This window comes from Limulus polyphemus, unplaced genomic scaffold (genome assembly GCF_000517525.1).
Source record: "Limulus polyphemus unplaced genomic scaffold, Limulus_polyphemus-2.1.2 Scaffold523, whole genome shotgun sequence".
NCBI lineage: Eukaryota > Metazoa > Arthropoda > Merostomata > Xiphosura > Limulidae > Limulus > Limulus polyphemus.
This window is the reverse complement of record NW_013666133.1, coordinates 341,880-365,886: the sequence shown is the minus strand read 5'-3', so window position 1 is coordinate 365,886 and position 24,007 is coordinate 341,880. Positions and strand designations below refer to the sequence as shown.

General features: G+C 32.9%; 1 long non-coding RNA gene across 2 annotated transcripts in view; it reads left to right on the top strand.

Annotated features, from left to right (window-relative positions):
- Positions 1 to 1,451: 1,451 nt before the first annotated feature.
- The window catches only part of LOC111085636, a 24,804-nt gene continuing 2,248 nt past the window's right edge, over positions 1,452 to 24,007 (top strand). The window contains exons 1-3 of one of the 2 annotated variants that reach the window (XR_002610446.1): positions 1,452 to 1,658; positions 1,895 to 2,069; positions 16,189 to 16,240. This is a non-coding gene — a long non-coding RNA (uncharacterized LOC111085636). Of the gene's footprint in view, positions 1,659 to 1,894; positions 2,070 to 16,188; positions 16,241 to 24,007 lie in introns of those variants that run through there. The other variant, XR_002610445.1, reaches the window with a different exon arrangement.

Below are 24,007 nucleotides of genomic sequence, written 5' to 3'. Positions count from 1 at the left end.
AGCAGATTAACTTCTAAGGCTATGAAAAATTTCCCCATAGAGTGAAGTTTAAAATCACAGTGAATATTAATGTCTTGTGTTAATGCAATTAAGGTCATGTAACAGAATAACTACGTTGGCTAAATTGTCACTCCATACATAAAGTGACCCCCTTAAACTAAAAAGTCACAAGTACACAGAAGCTGAACAACTCAGTGACCATCTTAATCAGAGTTTTACAAACAGAATCACTACCAGTGTTAAACAGACGTAACATAGTGTGACGTTCATAGAGTAACCACTAAGGATAAACAGTCAAACCATAAAGAGTGGTGTACCGATATAGTGATTACCAAAGATGTTATCTTCCCAAACAAGAAGTTTACGAAGAAAGATGTACAGAGTGACCACTAAGGATAAACAGTCAAACCATAAAGAGTGGTCAACCGATATAGTGATTACCAAAGATGTTATCTTCCCAAACAAGAAGTTTACGAAGAAAGATGTACACAGTGGTCACTAAGGATAAACAGTCAATCCATAAAGAGTGGTCTACCGATATAGTGATCACCAAAGATGTTATCTTCCCCAAAAAGAACTTTACGAAGAAAGATGTATAGAGTGGTCACTAAACCTTCACGTCAAACCAAAATTAGAGTTTTATTTAAAGGTGGTCATTTTCACTACTCAGTTATACCTTGAACAAAGGCTACTCAATAGGATAATCATGAGACTAAGTAGTCAAACCAAACATGGTTTCATCCACAGAGTGACCACTAGAGCGAAGTAGCAACATGATAAATGTTTGTCAATAGGTTGTCTACTAAAACTGATCTTGACAAAATTTTAATCGACAAATCCTAAAATGTCTACGCTTGAAAGCATAATGACGATCTATGCTAAACTGTTATATCAAAGACTAGAACAAAATCATTAGACCATAGAGGATGGTTTATCAACAGGTTGAATATTAAGCCTAACCCGATACATCATACGTAGACGCTTATGATAAGAGTTGCTACTACGGTGTCTAACCGGTTTAAAAGCTTTATCATACTGAATATGGTGACCACAGATTTAAATTATGATATTCCTGGTAAACGATCAGTAGCAGAGTAACCGCTAAAGCTAGTTGAGTCTTGAAATGAACTTAAACAGTGAAAACAGCCGATATACCACAGACAGGGTGACGAATAATCCGTTACATCACAGATTTTTGATGTTATTCTATAGATGAATAACGCAGGCGGACAATGAATCGATTGAACGATGGCTCTGTCACTACGAACCACCGCCCCAGCTACCAATGGGCACGTCCCCTCTCTTCTGCACTATAAAACCGTGAAGTCAAAGCCAGTAATGCAGTATAAGATATTTTTCTCTACATCAGTTTTCTTCCGAAAATCTAAATTGGAATGATTTACTTATATTTTAATTATTATACGAACGTGATTTCTGAGTTATCGGTAATTTTTAAATGAATTAAAATTCCCGGTTAGAATATTCTCAGAAAAACAAACAAATCAAGATCATTCGAGAAAAGTTGTCTTAGACTTGAAGCTGTTAGAAATTTCCATTTTATTCATGAATAAAAATTGTCTCCAGATTGGAAGTCACTCGAACAGCAGCAAAGAATAGTCTTCGCTTCATGGAAAGAAGACAACTCCGAAGAAAATACGGTAAATCAGCTTTTGTATATTACTGACAGATATCGAAATTATTTGGACTAATATTTCAAATTTATGATTGGAATGAATTTTGATCATATTACAAAGCCTATCTTCAGGATTTAGAAACCAGACTTAGAAAGTGAATTCATCATAAAAAAAGGTTTTTCAACTGGTCATGTGATTTTCTATTATTTGATCAGAGTATGTTCAGTCTGTTATTTGACATGAACCTATTCTCCAACTAGTTTCCAGTAGGAAGACCTCATATCCAAAACAGGTTCTCTTCTCCTAACTAGAAGATCTTTAACAGTGTGTAGACGAGAATACTTCTGATGATGTGAAGAACGACATTTGATGGCGTTACTAGATGAAACGTTAGACACTAACTATTTGCTTCAATAGTATTTGAATTTACAGAAGGTAAGAAAAAAACGTAAGTTTAGCCTGTAAATTAATTTCAAACTAAATCTATTAAAATTTCTACTATACTGAAATAACCCTCTCAATCACAAATTTAGATAATGATAAATCCTCATGCGAACTGATTTTCATCAACGCAAAAAAAAAAACATGATTCAACGCTGCAGTCGTTTAAAAAAGAATTAGGAGCTCGTTATTTTTCTCCCTATCAATAAAATACAAAATATATATAAACGTTTTTTACTTACAGTCTAAATATTCCCAACATTTCATTGCTTTTAGTGTATAGTAAACGTTTCTTTTGGTCATTTCAAAAAGTTATTTAATTTAATGTTGAAGTCTAATTTTCATGAAATGAAGTTTTATTACGAAATGAGAACTAACTGTCTTGCTTATCACAACCATAAAGTGATCTTGGCATTATAAACTTTATGTTTTCTTCGATCATTCTTTAGTCAGGTTTCTGTTTGGGCCGCTATAATTTGATATTAAATAAGAAGAAAAACTTTTCCCAGTTAACAGGATCTTCACTTATTGCATCATTAAGAACGATTTAGAGAACTTCTTCTGGCTTATGTTTGGTCAATCTGGACAAACATAAATTTAGTTTTATTATATTTGATATAATTAACCTTTTAAAGTGGATTTAAATTTAAATTTTTATTTTGTCACTCATAAAAAAATTAAACATAGTAGCAAAATGCTGTATAGTTTGCTATGTAATTTTTAGATGTTTGTATTTAAGCGGAAATGCGTAACACATCCTTATATTAGCACAGTTGGTTTAAATATTAGGAATTAAAATCCTTTTTTTAATAAGATTCATATAAGGGCTTTTATTTAGTAAGGTTACAAGCATGAGTTTTTGTAATAAGCTACTGAAGACAAATTGAAGTTATTACTTGACTAAAACATCAGTCTTTTAAACACATGTCTTGTTCAATTCATCCTTCAAAAGTTATCATAAACATTCTGCGTAGGAGTGAATAGAGTGACGTAGATGATTCCGGTTGGTACCTGTTTTCATAAGATCTCTAACAAATTAACTGTCACACGAGTTGAAGATGCGGTTGACGTAAACTGCGCTTTACAACAATACGCTGGCAACAGGAATTAATTAATATAACTAGAAAATTAATATATCCTATTACAGTACAAATAAGGTTTGTTTCATTAAGAATCTATCAGAACTGTTAATTACGAATGAAAGTAAATATAACATCTATGTTACCATGTTACCATCCTTACTCTCAGAGTGTTAAACCGTTTTACTTCAGCATAATTTTTACCTTACATTTGATTTTTTCCTACCTTTATCTATATATATTTGTTTTATATTATGTAAATCTTAGCCAAGTTACACAACCAATACGCAATATTCACACATAAATCTAACTTACCACATCATTAGCCTAGCTTACACAACCAATACGCAATATTCACACATAAATCTAACTTACCACATCATTAGCCTAGCTTACACAACCAATACGCAATATTCACACATAAATCTAACTTACCACATTATTAGCCTAGTTACACAACCAATACGCAATATTCCCACATAAATCTAACTTACCACATTATTAGCCTAGTTACACAACCAATACGCAATATTCACACATAAATCTAACTTACCACCTCATTCTTCTTATGTGCATCTTGCTTAACTTAAAACATGATAATTAGTTTGAAAGTCTAGCTTTTCGTGTATTTCATTGTTGTACTTATGTAATTTCAAGTTACCTTATAATATAATTATTCTTAAGTTAACCCAGTTACCTTATAATACCATTACTCTTATGTTAATCCAGTTACCTTATAATACCATTACTCTTATGTTAATCCAGTTACCTTATAATACCATTACTCTTATGTTAATCCAATTACCTTATAATACCATTACTCATATGTTAATCCACTTACCTTATAATACCATTACTCATATGTTAATCCACTTACCTTATAATACCATTACTCTTATGTTAATCCACTTACCTTATAATACCATTACTCATATGTTAATCCACTTACCTTATAATACCATTACTCTTATGTTAATCCACTTACCTTATAATATCATTACTCTTATGTTAATCCACTTACCTTATAATATCATTACTCTTATGTTAATCCACTTACCTTATAATACCATTACAACATCAATAAGTCTTTTTTTTATTTATAAAATCATCATTTATAATAAATTCATTTAGTTTCTTTGTTCTTCTTCATCGCTTTAGATATTCTCTCATTAATAAGAGCATTTTATTTCATTTTTACATCTATACAATTTAGTCCTATGTATATATATATATATACATATAAATATTATCTTATTCAGCGTAATTTATGTTGATATAGTTTATCAGTATTTGTTGTTTATGTTTTCTTAATTACTTAACTTTTTTTCGTAATCTGTTTGCAATTTTATATTTTCTTTCTTCGCTGTTATTGTAAACCTAACTTCTACGATCATTATTCTATTTTGTTACAGATTTTATTACATAATTTTCATTAATAGGTAACTCCCAAAATATCATGTTATTTTAGCCTTCCCGCATGCTCCTAGATTATGTGATCATATCGTCAGTCTCGTGTACATTTAACTTATTTGATCTTATATTATTCTTATGTTTGTTTGTTTGTAGCTAAGCAAAAAGCTACACAAGAGGCTATCTGTGCTCTGCCCACTACGGGTATCGAAATCCGGTGTCTAGCGTTGTAAGTCCATAGACATGCCGCTGTGCCACTGGGGGGGGGGGGTATTATTATGTAGAGCTATTTTATCTAATTTGTTTAAGTGGAAGTAAATCAAGTTGGAGAATATAGAAGACTTTTTTTTTCTTATCATGACCTAATTACGGTCGAATACAACGCTAACAGCGAGGTTAAAACAACGTTTTCCAATCACCGTAGGTAAGAAGGTAAGAAAAGTATATTAAATTAGCTATGTTAACATTGGAGCTAATTTTTAGTTTTAATCTATGTAGGTAACTTTCTTTGATCAAAAGCTAAAATTAATCGTAAGCCTTGGAACTTTTTTAGCCATACAACTTAATATTTTACTCAGAGAGAATATATATATATATTGTCGAAAATTGGCTTAACATCGTAATCCGATTCCATCTTGACGCTTGAAGACCGAAGCAAGTTGAACTCTCATTTTGTGAAACGTTCTGTAAATTGATAAATTATTTCTCCAGCTGTTAACGTAAAGTGTACTTTAGTGATAAATAAGGCTATTAACTGTTGTCCCATTTTCGAAACTGATAGTAGATTACACTGTTAATAGTTGCAATATTCCCGAAACCCTAAATAAGACGCAGTTACAACTTTTCATACTTCAGCAACTGCTAATAAACAACATTTTTAACAGCTGTCACATTTCTGAAACCCTTGATAAATCAGACAGTTACAAGTTTCCACACTTCAACATCTGCTAATAAACAACATTTTTAACAGCTGTCACATTTCCAAAAACCTTGATAAATCAGACAGTTACAAGTTTCCATACTTCAACATCTGCTAATAAACAACATTTTTAACAGCTGTCACATTTCCGAAATCCTTGATAAATCAGACAGTTACAAGTTTCTACACTTCAAAATCTGCTAATAAATAACATTTTTAACAGCTGTCACATTTCCGAAATCCTTGATAAATCAGACAGTTACAAGTTTCCATACTTCAGTATCTTCTAATAAACAACATTTTTAACAGCTGTCACATTTCCAAAATCCTTGATAAATCAGACAGTTACAAGTTTCCATACTTCAACATCTGCTAATAAAAAACATTTTTAACAGCTGTCACATTTCCAAAATCCTTGATAAATCAGACAGTTACAAGTTTCCATACTTCAACATCTGCTAATAAATAACATTTTTAACAGCTGTCACATTTCCGAAACCCTTGATTTTGCATGTTTATAAATGAATAGAAATTAAGTTAGTATTATTTTCTTCATTTTAAAATTTTATTATAATAAACTTGATTTTATAACTAACGTTAAAGAAGATACTTTCAATAGCGATAACATTTTTAGAAACTGGTAATAAATGACAGGATTTGAGTTTAGCCTTCCTACTTAAAACTTGTTGATCTGGGTATGTCTAACTGCATACGTTGAGAACTGCAAAGATAAACCACGCCTACTGTTAGTTACCATGACAGACACATTGGTTTCGTGAGTCACTGTTTCTGCCTATCCTCGGTTTCTGGGACGGTTTGGTACGTTTAAGCAATTAATTAACACGACTAACATGTCTCTCAGGTCTAACTTGTGTAAAGAAAAAATTATACATAAAACATTTAACAACAAGATTTGTACAAAACAAGCTAGTTTTATTTTGTATGTGGATAATTTAGAAATCAGCCAAATGAACACATAACATTACAATTTGGAAACTTCTCGAAATGTTTCACTCATACTAAGCTTACTCCTGCAATACTTCAAAATAACACTCACAACTTCATTACGAATACTAATCTGTGACTTCAAGTTGTTATTTTCTACACTAGTTTCTGTGAAACTAACTTCAGATTCTGTTTTACTTAAAATTCAAGTTCATTTTCTATGGTTAATCTTATTAACTGGAAGGAATGTGATATAATAGCCGAAATAGTGTTAATTGATATCATACTCTTTATTTGAGTTGTTTCTTTAGGATTTTAACGCAAAAATTCAAAAGCCATTCCTAATTGTGAACTGATAGACTAAAGATTGTTTGTTTTGAATTTCGCGCAAAGCTACACGAGGGCTATCTGCGCTAGCCATCCCTAATTTAGCAGTGTAAGACTAGAGGGAAGGCAGCTAGTCATCACCACCCACTGCCAACTCTTGGGTTACTCTTTTACCAACGAATAGTGGGATTGACCGTCACTTATAACGCCCCCACGACTGAAAGGTCGAGCATGTTTGGTGTGAAGGGGATTCGAACCCGCGATCCTCAGATTGCGAGTCGAGCGCCTTAACCACCTGGCCATGCTGGACCTTTCTAGACTAAAGAGAAAACAGCTAGTAAATAGCATCCGCTGCCAACTCTTGGGGTACTCTTGTCGGACCAAATAGTAGGATATGACCTTCACTATTATAACGCATCACGACCTCATAGTAGGAAGCGCGTTTACAGTTAGGGAAGCTAACCACTTAGCCACACCCAGTACTGTTTGAGTTGATTTATGGCAAATAATTCATGCATCAGATATCAACAAAAACATAACTGCTTCAATAAGGTGTGTTAACATAGGCGACATACGTCTCATTTATCGTATCTATCCATTAAAATACACAATGTTAAAGTTCCTAATTTATCTAACAACTATTCACTTTGTGTACACATGAAATGGATAAGCTTCTAGTCTGATGGACTTAAATAATAAATTGTAGATAGCAAATTAATTCTCTGTATTTCATATCAATAACAAATTGATAAGATAAGAAATTAATGCCTAGCATAGACATTACTATTTCTTAAACAATGCATTTTGTATTTATGGTAAATATACTAAAAATAACTGCCACCGTCGCTTATTTCTCACTATTGACCAGAGCGAAGAAAATGAGAAAAATATATTGTTGTATCGCGTGGATTCGAACACGGCAGCTCCAAAATACAGAGCTCTACCCCATGGCCAACCCGCGTCCCTTAAAAATCCAATAATGAATCCTTCTTCCCTATTAATACCTTCAGATCGGGGTATTGAGTTTGAAAATTATAATTTGATATTCTTATCTTTCTAGTATTCTTTATTACGAAATATCAATGCATACAAATTTCTTGGACTTTGAAAAAGTATTTAAACTCGGTACATTATTTTGTGTCAATTTGACAATTTTAATCAATTTTTAATACACTTGGTTTTGAAAGCAAGCAATTTTATACAATCGAGCTTTCTTACCAGATTATTTGACTTTCCTGCTTGTTTATCCAATATAAGAAAAGACCACGGTTGAGAATATTATTCTTGTGTGTTCATACATTAATATAACTCCTAATGTCTCACCACATAACAACACCTATTCTGCTTGTTTATCCAATATAAGAAAAGACCACGGTTGAGAATATTATTCTTGTGTGTTCATACATTAATATAACTCCTAATGTCTCACCACCTAAATAACATTTATTAACAACACCTATTCTGCTTGTTTATCCAAGTATAAGAAAAGACCACGGTTGAGAATATTATTATTGTGTGTTCATACATTAATATAACTCCTAATGTCTCACCACCTAAATAATATTTCTTAACAACACCTATTCTGCTTGTTTATCCAAGTATAAGAAAATACCACGGTTGAAAATATTATTTTTGTGTGTTCATACATTAATATAACTCCTAATGTCTCACCACCTAAATAACATTTCTTAACACATGTTATAGTTTTCCTCCTTATCTAAATACTATTACTTTAGTTATTTTCTGTTAATAGCTAACAATGTAAGTTGTTTCTCATACATTTGCTGTACTAAGTTAACTGCTTGAATATTAATTTTAGCATTGTGAAATAAGGTGTTTCTGTAGCTATTAAAGAGCAACTGCGCATAACGAATGATGATGTACATTCTATGTTTCTGACTCATTTTCCCCGCATTTAACAAACATCCAACATCATGTACTTCGAACGTTATTAAAAATATTTTATTTTGCTACTTTTTCAGATATTTTTAACTTTACAAATTTCCCTTATTAATATGACACAGTTGAATTTAGTTACCAACAACTTTAGTAAAAAATATATTAATATTTCAATTATCATAGGCCATGAGTGACCTAGTTGTTAGCGTGCTGGACTGTAATTCCAAGAGTTCGTGGTTCGCGTCTCTACTGTTATTTACCATGACAGTCACATTGGTTTCGTGAGTTACTGTGTCTGCTTATCCTCAGTTTCTACAACTGTTTGGAACGTTTAAGCAAACCATGACTACCGATGTCTCTCAGGCCTAACTCGTGTGAGGAAACAATAAGAACAAATAAGGAATGAGACTTTAGAGCACTCAACATTCTTATTGTAAGCATTTGTGTTTACGAAACATTTATTTTAGCAAAGCACACCATTTATTTTTACTATTAATGGGACTTTAGAGCCTCAACATTCTTAATGTAAGCATTTGTGTTTACAAAACATTTATTTTAGCAAAGCACACCATTTATTTTACTATTAATGGGACTTTAGAGCCTCAACATTTTATTGTAAGCATTTGTGTTTACGAAACATTTATTTTAGCAAAGCACACCATTTATTTTTACTATTAAAGTAATTATCTTTCATCTAAAAACCTTCTTGCGTTTTGCAAAGTATCCTAATTATAGATAACACATATCAAAAGACGCGATTTCAGTGTTGTCCTAACGAGTATTCATTTGCTTCTCTTCTGGGGTTTATTTTACTATTCTGAATCTGAAAATATCTAAGTATTGTGGAGCAAAGATCGGGTGATCTATACATTAGCATCTGTCTGAAGGAAGATAAGCCTTTATATTACTTCTTATATAAAGTTTATTTGTTTTTACGACATGTTTAACTTCTTATCCTTTTAGTAAAGTATTTGAATTGTTGTTATAAAATAAACAAAATTTCATGAGCTTTCTGCAGCATTTTGGAAAATAATTATTTTAAATCAAACTATCACATTGTTAGGCTACATCGGTAACCTATTTTATGCGCATTTCGTTTTTCGGCCAATAGTTCCCTTAATCAACTAGCGATTAGTAACTAAAAACATTCAAAATATTGTACTAACGGAAAAAATTATAGCTGGAGTTTGTGCTTAATCTTAGTCGCAAAAGTTGTGGAAAAACTCGTTTACCGAGTCCTAAAGAAGATTGTCTGAAGACATGTTTGAAAGGTGCTACTCTAGGCTGTGCTGAAATATGTTAACTATTTAGGGAGAGAAACGTGTTAATAATCTTCTACAGAAGTAAAACCCGTAACTGAATTTAGTCTGTGTTGTTGCCCGACACGCACCAACTTTGAAAAACCATGCGAGCTGTATATTTTTACAAAATTTTAAAACTATTTTACAAATTTTGAAAAATTCGATTTAAATGCAATATATATCTGTTTTTTAACAATCGTTTACCACCTATACATTAAAAATATTCCAAGTTTTGGTTACTTTACCTGCAACACATTGGTTAACTAAAATTATTGAGATACTTTTAATCTATTGTAGTATATTGTTAAAAGTGAAATTTACAAATTAATTCGACTATATACACTTGTTAAAAAATGAACGTGGGTGTTGCTTCTGGATTACAAGCTTTTAGCTTGATATATATATATATATATATATAAAAACATGCTTTTAAAAAATCAGAGGCCATTCGAATTGGCCACAGAATTTGTTTTCTCGTTATATTGAAACAATGAATTAACTCTGTCTCTCTCCAATCAAGCCTTATACTTGAAAAACTGTTCTATTAAATAGACATCTGTTTATTATTATTTATTGTTACTTAAGGCAATTTTACGGTCATGCTCAAAGATGGAAGGCTTTAAAAAGAATCTGGAGCCTAAAGTGTATTATAATCACCGTTAAGCAATCTATTCACAGTCATTGTTAAAGTTATAAAATAGATAACATGTTATTTTCTGGTTACGAGACTGGTGACTTTTATCGTTTGTGGTATTAACTGAGTGATAAAAATTATGTGCTTCTAATGTTTTCCTTTTATTCAAACTGTAGAGTTAGAAGTGTAATTATTTTTATTCGTATTAAAACTAATTGATCAGACATTGATCAGCCATTGATTTCCAATACACTAGTACTTTCGAAAAAGCTGTGCATTTTTTAAAAAATGTAATGGTGAAAAATGTGGGATCCACTGTTTTTTTTATTACATTTTAATGATGAAATGAATTTTGTCAAATAAACCAACCATCATTAACTTGTAATGAACTGTTTTCAGACCATTCGTCCCTTCATAAATGAATAATTTTTAAGTTTACATGATCCCATAACCTTGTCTTCCAAATAAAGAGGACTTATACCTCTGAAAATCGGGTTTCGATACCTGCAGTTGGCAAAATACAGATATCCCACTGTGTAGCTTTGTTTAGCATCAGACTAACAAAGAAGATCGTAAAGATTTAGAAAAATAGACCTTTCTTTTTGGAGTAACTTGATAATATTATAACAATAGTTTGATATACTTTTAAATTGATTATATTTTCTGAAAAAAAGGAAACTGGAAGGCAAAAATATAATAACAAATTTCTATCGACAAGTTCTGCAATCTCTACTCCTTCCAAACAAAAAAGGGTCAAAAGTAGTAAAATTCCATGGGTTTTTCTGATTTTATTCACTAACACTTGTATTCAAATGTTCTTAAGGACAGATGTAATATTTACAACTCAATATAATTTAATAAATGTGGCTTCAACTTCCTATTTCAGTGGTTGCCATAACAATCTTCACTTCAAAGCTCTCCCAGGAGAATAACACGTACTCAGTGATTTCTGACTAACTGTGCGGGATTCGTTTGTCCATAGTATGATAAATGACGAAAGGTTTTACGTTCTTCTGCCCATAAACACTTGTGCTCGAGCCTTCCATTATATCATCTAAAGAAATATTATGACTACAAGCGTTCGCAACACATTTTGTAACGTTGTTGATGTTTTATTCAAAAATTGAAGAGAGCTTTTATCACCTAATACGGAAACCATATCTCGTAATAATATGTAGGGAATTGGGCAAAGACGAAACTTACTAAAATATTAAGAACATCCATAGCTGTTTCAAGTGTTTCTTTTACATTATTTAACATATTTCATGGCTTTGATTGAAGCTTTTCTAAGCCTAACTAAATCTTCAAGATATACTGTAAGGCTTAACTTGCAGTTTCAAGAATATCGGCTTTAGATTATTCAAGAGTCTAGCATATCCAGTCTAGCAGATTATTCAATCTTATTTTGTATTACACTAGTTTATACCACAAGGTAAACTAGAATATAACTTATATTTTGTAGATAAGCGAAAATTGTTATGTTAACAAACACGTGGGTATTGCCGTGAAACGCATATTTAAGGGTGTTTAATAAATTACTTTCTGCAAACGACTTTATAACACTAATACATATAAAATAACAAGAACTGTCTCCAACTAACTGCACATATCATTGCACATTTAGATGTACATTGTGTAAAGAATGTGTATTAATAATTAATTAATATTGTGTCCTTACTACATGTGGCTAAAGTTGAGATAACAAATATACCTTACGCTATACTCTAATGCAATCTCAAAACCCTATGACTCTTTAAGAATGACTATACTTGCTTGAAAAACAAAAAAAAAACGATTTAATTTCTAAATATCTTATTTATCAATCCTTATCATTATCAATATTTATCAATTGACGAATTTATATTCCCAAACTCTGGAGATGTGTTACATATTGCGATTCACTTCCTTTCCAAAAATCTGAAAAATAGACATAAATTGATAACTATTAACAACTTAAAAGTCTCAAAGTAATCTTTGTGATTATCCTCATTTCAATAAAAAAAGTATAAATAGTAATGGTATAAGGTGTCAGTTATGTATTTTTGGTCACTTAAAAAAGAGAAGTAAAATAACTATAAAGAAAGGAGGAGTTATTATAAATATTAAACTGTGTTTAACTGTGGTTTCACCAAGTGTGTGTATATGTCTTATTATGTACACGTTGATAGGAAAGTTATGTAGAAGGCATTAAAAATTTAAGAGCAATATTAAACCAGAATAAATCACATATGATAAATTATCTTATCTTGGCTGTTCGGTGGGACAACAGTAAGCTTACGGACTTACGACATATAAATGTTTGTCCTGCGTGACGTTAATAATGATATAATTAGTTATTAAACTTAAGATAGTAATCATGGCAACAAGTGGTATCCGACTACTACAACTCTATCGTAAGTACTTCTGGGATAAACCGTTTGGAGGCATTATAATACGACGGTCAATCCCACTAGTCGTTGGTAAAGAGTAGCCCTAGAGTTGGCGGTAGGTAGTGTTGACTAGCTGCTCTCCCTATAGTCTATGAATTCAAAATTAGGGACGACTAGTGCAGATATTCCTCAACTAACTTTGCGTGAACTTAAAAAAAAACTTATTAATAAGATGGGTATGGTATCCAATCGTCAATAAACCGGAATATCCCTCTTCAAAAAATCCAAATAATTAGTTGAGTCATGATTCTACTAAAGAGTAAATGGTATACTTGTCTTGACTGGAATCCCATGGTTTATGGTTGATAACGTATGAAATACTAGATTAAACTTTACAAAAAAGATGCTGAGAAACCTAAGAATTTAAACAAATTGTAAATATTTTGAACTTCTTTAAAAATGCAAATGCAACTAAGAATTGAGACTAAAAGTTACATATAATATAGGGACTATAAACTTGACTTATTTTTAGCGGGTAACTTAGTTTTCAGGAAAAGATACAGTTGAAAGCAGAATATTGCATGTGACATAAGTTTAACTACCTTTTTTTTGTAGTTAAAAGCTTCTTATTAATATCCACAGACTTATCTCATTGGCGTGATTGCGATATTTATATCTTATGTTGATATCATGAGTCACAATAATCGTCAGTTGAATTATGATCTCAAACTTGTATTCCATAAGATTTTCAACTTTTCAACAAATGTGTTCCATCTAAGAGGATTTAATATAATTCATCTAACTTAGCTAATATCAAGAGATTGTACGAAACGATTGAACGTTTAGCCAATAGAAAATAAGATGTAAAAATGTGTCCTGATAACAATCGTTAAACTGCTCCAGTTTTTGTTAGTGTGAATAGAAGCGTGCTGTCTTCTTTTTAGGCGCTGGAAAAGAAAAAGTAGAACTTCTATAAAACGTTTCTACAGAAGTTCCCATAAAAAAACGCGAAAGATTACCAATGGAATTCTAAAGATATTTTTCAAAACATTGAACCAGATATCACTAGGAATCCGAAAAGTTTCTAAACATTCTTATTGAACTAAAAGACTGTATACAAATTGAAAATAAATTCTCTCCTATAATCGAAGTTCGTTTTTTTTTTTTAGAAACCCCTGGTGGATTCCTAAAGATATTCTTCTAAAAGAAATGTACGAATGCGATATAAATACATTTGAGAAAGACAAATAGTTTTATTTATTAACTAAGAAAATGTGCGTTGGATTCGTATGGAACTATACAAAACTTTCTTTGGATTTATGGATCTTTATGTGATTCGATGTTTGATAAAAAAAAAATTATTCGGATCATCAGTGCTGTGAATCACAAACTTCCATTAAATTGTATATATTCATAAAAAGTGTATTTTAATTCATTAATACTAAATATAGAAACTAGAGGCACTGTGAATATTTGAAAACACTTATGAAATACAACACCTCTAAATAAATACGGCCCGGCATAGCCAGGTGGATAAGGCGCTCGACTCGGGACACCACCGACAAAACTGAATTGTAGTCTCTAATCTATTTATGTATAACTAGCAAACGGATTGTAAATGTTGGCATTTGTTGAAAAAGTAGATTTATGGGTTGACTGATCATTAGTTAAGTAAATCATTATAGTATATTCAGAAACATATATCGATCACCAAATGAACGACATGTTGTCTTAAAAAAAGATTGATTGGTAATAAGGTTTTCATTCCTAGCGTCTTGTTCATATACTTTGATGTATGTGGACATTTGAACTTGAAAGATAACTTTAGTTTTACTGGGCTATTTCAACTCCAAACATTAGCTTATTGACACCTCACACTAATGAACCTCTAAATGGTTAAAATATATATTTATCTGAATGTTCTCTGCGGCGTTCAATGAAAAAAGTAATCAAATTATAATTGGAACTAGAGTTTATCATGAAAGACATGAAGACATTTTAATAGAAAATATGGTAGTCATATTATATAATATTTTTGTATTTATTTAGTTTGTTTCTTTTTTTGAATTTCGCGCAAAGCTACACGAGGGCTATCTGCGCTAGCCGTCCCTAATTTGGCAGTGTAAGACTAGAGGGAAGGCAGCTAGTCATCACCACCCACCGCCAGCTCTTGGGCTACTCTTTTACCAACGAATAGTGGGATTGACCGTCACATTATAACGCCCCCACGGCTGAAATGGCGAGCATGTTTGGTGGGACGAGGATTCGAACCCGCGACCCTCAGATTGATATTCTTGGATTTGGAAATCACGTGCACTCTTAGCTTTGATATTCGACACATTTGTGTTTAATTTGCAAATACTAAATATTCCATTAATGCATGGTCGTAAACATATGGAAAACCTTTGACCTTGTCTCTGTTCTTTATATATACACACCATTTTACCACTACGTATATTCTTTAATCGAATTTACAGACAAAGAGATTCATGTTAATTGAAGAATGAGGATTCGTAATCATACAGTTAAGAATAGAAATATAGTTGTGTAAATAAGGGAATATTCAACATCGTCTTGATCTGTATTTTAATTCTCTGTTGAAATTGAATAACATATCACCATTCAAATTTTAATGAATCGTAATGCATAATAGCTCCAGTTAGTTTCTTTCACGAGATAATGACATAATATCAAGACTTTACACAGTTCCATAAGAGAGAACGATAAGCATACTTTCATAATTCCTCTTCAGAAGCATTTATAATAATCATCTTAAAGTGTGTGATTTCCAAAATACTTTCAATATTTCATTACTCCGTGATTTAAGAAATTTCATCTTATTTGCCTAACTTTTTTCTAACTGTTAGACAGTTAAAATTTTGAACTCATATATATATTATCTTTTTTATGTTCAGTTACGTATTTTCATGTGCCTGGAGATACGACGCTTAAGGAAATTATTAAACACAAAATATGTTAACTTTCAAGTACGTTATTTAGCCTTAAGAGTATTTTTGACAACAGCTAAGCGAACTGTGTTTATCATAAATGCAACCTGGTAGAAATAGAATTACACAAGGCCCAACTTAACATTTTAAAACCTAAATAAGTTCTAAGAAGATATCACCTGCTAGTAGCTTCAGAATTTTGCGTGCCCTTGATGAGCCCAGTATGAATATAGTTAAACAAAGTCCACTTTACCCTTATAATAACTAAATATATTTTGAGAGGATATCAAACATTATTGAGGTGCCTTTCTCAGGGGGAGGGAGTCCCCATGGGAAGATTATTACAGAAGATATCTCCTGCTAATAGCTGTAGAATTTTACGTGCCCTTGAGGGACCCAATATGAAGATATTTACAAAAGGTACAGGTTACCCTTTTAATAGCTAAATATATTTTAAGTGAATATCGTGTATTAATTAGGTACCTTTCCCTGGAGGAATCCCAGTGGCAAGATTATTACAGTTTAACTAACTCCCAAATAATTACACTTGTTAAAAAAAATATCCCCTGTAATAGCTAGATGATTTTACTCCTAGTTGCATAAGAAATCATTTAGATTGTCTAATGAAAAAGACTAATAAGACCGATTTCAAATCAAACATTTACGAAACACTAGCTCAGACGCTAAAAGCCTTTTCATGGAGTCCATTTACAAAATAAAGGTAAGACATACATAGAGCATGAGTTAAAAATACATCAGACCTTTTTTATCTCATTTCTGCGTTACATTGCACTACTCAGTTGCTCCCAAGATTTTTGCATGGTCTACAGGACTAAAGCTGTAACGAAGAGGTTGGCTGTACATGTTCCTATTTCTAGCATCATCATCACCAAGCTCTAATTGAAAATATCGATAAAGAGCTACTTCTGATGTCGCACTAATGCCCGTCACAGCTCGAGTAAGTCAGTAGGTGGGACAACGAAAGACAAGTAGATCCTCACAACGGTGTCTATGGGAAACAATGAAAAATAATTGAACCTTCTGCCAAATAGTTCGAATCGATAAAACCTACGCCAGTTTTATTTGCAGAGTCAGTGCCTGAGCACGACTTACAGTTATATTTCAATGCATACGTTTCCATTTTTTTTAAACGAAGATTCCTTAGCATCCGAGAAAAATAAGTTAGCATTGTTTTTCAGCTTTAATACTGCACTAGAATTGCCTGGTTTTTGTTTTATCACTCAAAAGTTAATAAAAAAAGAGTTCTTACAAGAATAACCATACGCTATGATAAATCTATATAAAGTTTTCAATGTAAGTATTTTCGTAAAAACAAAGGGAGCTGGAAAGAACATAATAAAAATGAAAACAGCACCATTAGAGCAAACGATACTGAAAGATGAAGAAACTATTACAAATAGATTAGACAGAAAAATGCAATCGAGTGAGAACTACTTTACCATTTTACTGTTTTTTGTTTTGTCTTTTTCGTGGTGCAAAGGGACGTCTTAATGACAATGAACCTCTTCCCTTACTCTTTATAAACAGATTTTTTACATCTAAAAGAGAAGGCACTGCAAACATGACTAGCAAAGAATATTTTAAAACTCCAAAAAAAAGTCTTATATTATGCTATTAAAAGATATTCAGATTCCACATAAGCAAGATCGGGTAAACACATTTTCTGATTGAGCATTTCAAAGATCATCCTGTATAATATGTTTTAAATGTATTATAAACAATTATATCTTGTTTAAAATAACATGCAAGAGTAGTGACTGCGATTGAGTGTTCACGATTTATACTGTGTAGATAATTGCATCACGTTTCTTATGTGCATTACAATGTGTAATTCGTCGGTGCATGTCTTCCCTATACCAAGGACGTGTGCCTGCCTAGGCCTTTTTTCTACCACGGATGGTGTTTTGTTTAAATGCCCCAATTGTGAACTATTCCTCTTTATCGCAATTTACACTGTAGTAGTCTTGTGTGCAATACACTGCAGTTAATGTTATTCCCCTACTCTTCACGTGCTTTCCAAAATTCATCAATCAGGCTCAGACAACGATTTCCGAGACTCATTTGAGCAATCCAAAAGCATAAAGTTCATGGAAAATGTCTGCACGTGAGGTAGCATGATTTCACTTTTGTATTTGTATTTAACGGAGAAACTACCATGTTTATTTGGACATGTGACCGAATGATTTGTTTTGAAATCACTTTGTTGTATATTGTACAATGTAATGTAATACGCTGTATTGAACTGGTACCCAACTCGTACAAAGATGAAATTTCTTCGCGATTTAATAGTGTCAGGAAAGTCTGCTTCAGCACTTTTATTGAACGTTTACACGTTCTAATTTACTGTTCTAGATAAAGCCTGACCCCCCCCCCATCAACTTCATAGAAAATCCTTCGCGACATGTTGTGCAATACTTGAAGCTTCAGGGCGATAATAAATTGCCCGTACTTTTGCAGGAACTTAAGCAGACACATATTTCTTCCAAATACCTTTCGTACAAATTTTAACATATGGCCTTTCGTTGAGCTATGCGCTTTGGAAAAAAAGCATATGAACACGACTCTTGGGTTGACATTAAACACTTAAATCTATAAAAAAACTATCCAGTTTACTGTTCCAAGGGAGGTTCCTATTTAGATCACAATGGACGGCTGTGTTCTATGGTTGCTTACGATAACAAGCGGTTAATTGTCTTCATAATTATCGGTATTCGCTGGTAGCCGGACTTAGAACAGCCTGTTTTTACCTGCTGAAACCACGACATCCCTTGCTTTACCGATTTGGCTGAACATTACAGATATCCCTTTCTAAAGGCATTTGGATACAAAATCTTCAAATATATTGCCTTTCGGTAGTCAAACAGTAAAGTGTATCATTTGTTCCAAAATCGATTGAAACTTAGAACTTTGCAGTAAGCTAATTGTGCTAAGATTTGAGCTTTAAGGGACATAAATGGTTAACATAAATTTAATGTCATTGTAATGATTGATCGTGTCATTAAGAATTTCTTGTCAAGTAATCAGAAATGCATGTTAAGTTAGTAATTAACTTACAGGTTGGGTCTTCCTGATTCGTAACATAGATTTATCATATGAAAAATAAAACGCTCGACGATTTAAGGTTAAAAAAAATCATTTATTTATTCTTTTAATAACTGCTTAGATTTTCAGTCTTGCTATTGACTTGCTAAAATCCAGGTTTCGATACCCATTGTGTAGCTTTGAGCCTAGCAACAAACAAACCATGGTATTGATTCACATAACTACTTCTTTAGTTGCTTGTCTTTCTTAGTTCTTGTCTTCTAGATACATCACATTGTACAGTTCACTACTGTGTGTCTTCTAGATACATTACAATGTGCAGTTCACTACCCAGAGTCGGTCACTACTGCGTGTCTTCCAGATACATTACAATGTGCAGTTCACTACCCAAAGTAGGTCACTACTGCGTGCCTTCTAAATACGTTACAATGTGCAGTTCACTACCCAGAATCGGTCACTACTGCGTGCCTTCTAAATACATTACAATGTGTAGTTCACTACCCAGAATCGGTCACTACTGCGTGCCTTCTAAATACGTTACAATGTGCAGTTCACTACCCAGAATCGGTCACTACTGCGTGCCTTCTAAATACTTTACAATGTGTAGTTCACTACCCAGAATCGGTCACTACTGCGTGCCTTCTAGATACGTTACAATGTGCAGTTCACTACCCAGAGTCGGTCACTACTGCGTGTCTTCTAGATACGTTACAATGTGCAGTTCACTACCCAGAGTAGGTCACTATTGCGTGTCTTCCAGATACATTACAATGTGCAGTTCACTACCCAGAGTAGGTCACTACTGCGTGCCTTCTAAATACGTTACAATGTGCAGTTCACTACCCAGAATCGGTCACTACTGCGTGCCTTCTAAATACTTTACAATGTGCAGTTCACTACCCAGAGTCGGTCACTACTGCGTGTATTCTATGTACACTACACTATGTCAGAAGGTGGTTCAATGCAACATGTCTGCTCTATACATGATACTGTGTAGTTCATTGCAGAATGTTTGCTATGTACATTACACCGTGTAGTTAGTTCATCGGTGCATGCCTTCCCTATACTATAAGACGTGTAGTTCATTACAGCATTTCTGCTATATACATTAAATCAGGTAGGAAATGTAGAACCCCGATCTATTTGCCTGTGTTTCATTGATTGTCCTCTAGCGCTTACCAGACCACACCTTTCTTAGTAATTTAGTTAAACGTTGATTAATCTAGAATTTCTTCGGGCGCCCAATAATAGAAATGTAATGACATTGCAGTGAGCATGTCACCATCTTTCCTTTTTCTGAGTGAACATAGCATAGCTGAGAAGAAAGTCTGGAGAAGATTACGTAACATAATAACGAATTATATCAAATAAAAAAAATAGTGACTGATCAGTGTCATTAATAAAGCCCTTAATTTTTAATCTCAAGTTCCAATGAATAGCATGCCTTTATATGACGTAATACATGTATACATTAAGATCTGTATATTATTTGTAACCTTGTTTAAGAATTTGTTATATTTGGGTGAAAATCTGAGCTTTAAGTCATATTACTTCATCAACTAAATATAAATTGTGTATTATATTTACATCAAGCGGTTTGAATATTGTACAAATATGTAAAATGACGTTTCATTCTCAGAGATATTATCGTAGTTGATGTGGAGTGATACTTTTATTCCCACTATTCTATGACTTACCTGCACTAACCAGATTATTATTACGTTTGAATCTCGAAATAACCTGAATTGCCTGTCATTTAGTTGCTATAATACAGAAGTTTAATATTTATACTGTCAGTCCTAAATACTACAAGCAACGTGCGCGGTCAGTCCTTAAAACCACAAGCAAAGTGCGAGGCCAATCCTTTAAACTACAATAACGTGCATCTGACAATTTTATGAACTCATTCACTACAAAACTAGTGTTAAAATAACTTCAGTTATTCTACTACGTATAGAAGACAAACCGTTCAAGTCAACTTCAGGATTTTACTACGTATAGAGGACAAACCGTTAAAGTCAACTTCAGGATTTTACTACGTATAGAGGAAAAACCGTTAAAGTCAACTTCAGTTATTTTACTACGTATAGAGGACAAACCGTTAAAGTCAACTTCAGTTATTTTACTTCTTCCTCCGTTGTGTTAAACTATGTTCAGGCATGCTACTTGAAACTCAAGACTTTATATTCTGGAAGGTAATGAACATTTGTGAGAGTCACTGGATCAACGAATGAGTGGGTTTAAGGAGGACTGAAATGAATTACGAATTACCTGTAAATGTATTTTTGTTTATTGGTTTGTTTATCATTACAATGGACCATCTTTGCTCTGCCTGCTGTGAGTATCGAATCCGGATTTTTAATGTTATAAACCCCCAGACTTGCCGCTGAGCCATCGGGGGCTATTTGTAATGGCATATGATATAAATGAAAGTACAAGCCGCCAGGAGTATTCTTGGAATTGTTCTCTTTAAAAATTCTTTATTTAACGGTAAAATATGCACTTGTAACGAAATCTGTGGGTCAGATTTCGAAATAATAGAATAAAAATTATTCGAAAAAAATGCGCTTTTAAAAAATAAACATACTTTTATTTCTATGAATGTGTAAAGTGAGGATTGATGATAATCTTGGCATGACTTTTCAAACACAATTCACAGTCATAACGTTAGTCGAAAAGCTTTCATTGAACTGTTTCTTGGTGTTAGATGTGAACTATTCGATTTTGTAGTAATTGATTTTTCACGAAAAAAAAATATTTGTTTTCGAAAAAAGCTACATGGTTTGTGAAAATGTTTTTCTGAAACTAAAAGAGTTTGAGTTTTCTTAGCATACGCATTGCTTTTGATACATTTTGCTTTAGTGAAACTGAGAGTACATGGTTTGCGTCCCTTTGTCACAAAATCGCCCTCCACACTCTGAGATCATGAGTGTGATATATACGTGACAGTTAAATCCTGCTTTTTTGATTATTCTAACCCGAAAGAGTTGGCAGCGGTTGCTCTTGACTAGCTGTTTTTTTATCAGTTTTGTTTGTTTGTAATTATGCACAAAGCTACACAATGAGCTATCTATGCTCTGCCCACCACGGGTATCGAAACCCGGTTTCTAGCGTTGTAAGTCCGCAGACATACCGCTGTGCCACTTGGGGGGCTTTATCAGTTTAAAATGAGGAATAACTAGCGCAGATGGTTTTTGTGTAGCTTTGCGCAAGTATCGGAAACAAGTTTTGTTCCAGGGTGGTTGCAGTAACAAATATTGTGTAATTTTTACTCTAAGGGGGGAGGTGTTAATTACATGGATCATTTATCCTTTTTCCGACAGCCAATGAAACACGATGTGGTTCAAAATTTGGCAGCCAATTAATCAGAAGGAATTCAGTCATACTTTCTATATTTAATACTAACATAAAAAAGTAGAATTAATCAGTAAGAACTTTCTCTTTGAAAGCAAAGCGTATTTTTTCTATGATTTTTCATTAATTTTGAAACACGTGCATTGTTAGGACGACTTCTTCTCTCCTTATAATTACCTTTTTGTGACGTAAATATGCTATTTTCGCCCGAATTCTTTACTGATCTTGTATTTCATTTTCCACAAAATAAACCTGCATGTGATACAGCACATATCTAACAGGCTGTTAAACTTATTATTGAACAAGCTCCATCTTTGAGTACCAACGTAGTTCAATAAAGCATACTTTCTTCGGTGCGGCATTATTTAGTCTACACGTTGTTTGTCATTTATAATAGTTAAAACCTTTCCAGCCGTAAGGTAAACGCCCACGCGCTGCTAGACATTATTAGTTGCCATGGGTAACTGAGCATGCGGAGAATTTCAGCAAAGCCACCCGCTGTTGCTAGTATCTTCCCCTCGGGGATTTCCGAGGATGAGAACATGCTAATTTGCGTGAGTGCTTCAAAATGGTTATGTAACATGGCATAAATCTTCGGGAGCTCGACAAAAGGTTACTTTTTTTCACGCTTACATCCGTCCAATGAGCTTCGCCATTAGCGATACGAGGTCAGACTTGAAAACTAATTTCCGGAACGTTGCTCAAAGTTAAATCCACATACACGAGTTATTTTCATGTTTCTGTCTTTCGGACAGCATTAATAAACTATCTTCTGCTTTCTCATACTTCTCTGTTTTTAACTTATAAAATAATAAAACTCAATCATTTTTCTCTAAACCGATCCATATGTCACAAATACAGCCGTTCTCAGTTTAAAGATTAGTTTTGTTTAATTAAACTTTACGTTGAGTAACTGCTCCTCTTTAACAACAATGATTTGTATTTAATGATATTACATCAAGCTTTCGTAAAAATTATAACTATTTTTAGAGAATTCTATATCATTTCCGGGATTATATCCTATTGGTATTAGTTTGCTCCTGCGCCGAAACTTAAGGAAAGTTTATTAATTTCTGGTTATATTCTTATAACATGCTTTCACTTGACAAACACCGAGGCTTCTCTTGTTTTTATTGAGTTGACATACGACTTAATCCTTCGTATTAAATTACAGTACTTTCACGCCACAGGTATATATTTATACTTGTCATATATTTTTTAGATTTCCAACCAATAAAATGGTTACATTCTATGGAAGATTAGTTTAAGATTTTTAACAACTTGTTTTCTCATTCCATCTAGTTGTTTCTGTTTAAGCACAAAGTTCCGCAATGGACTACTTGCGCAGAACCCTTCGAAGGGATCGAGCCCCTATACTTTAACTTTTTTAAGTCCTCGAGCTTACCGCTGAACCATGAAGGGAACATTCTTTCAGCAAAATAATAATTTTTTTTCTGTTTTTTTATTTATTTGCTGTTAAGCACAAAGCTACACAATGGGCTATCTGTGCTCTGCCTACCACAGGTATCGAAAACAGATTTTTAGCGTTATAAGCCTGTAGGGAGGCTGTAACTGTAAGTCGGTGTAAATAATAAATCATTGCAAACCTCAAAACTGGTGTATTAAAGTGTTTTACACTCACAAAAAAGAAACCTATCATTCTATAGGTATTTGAAGAACTTGT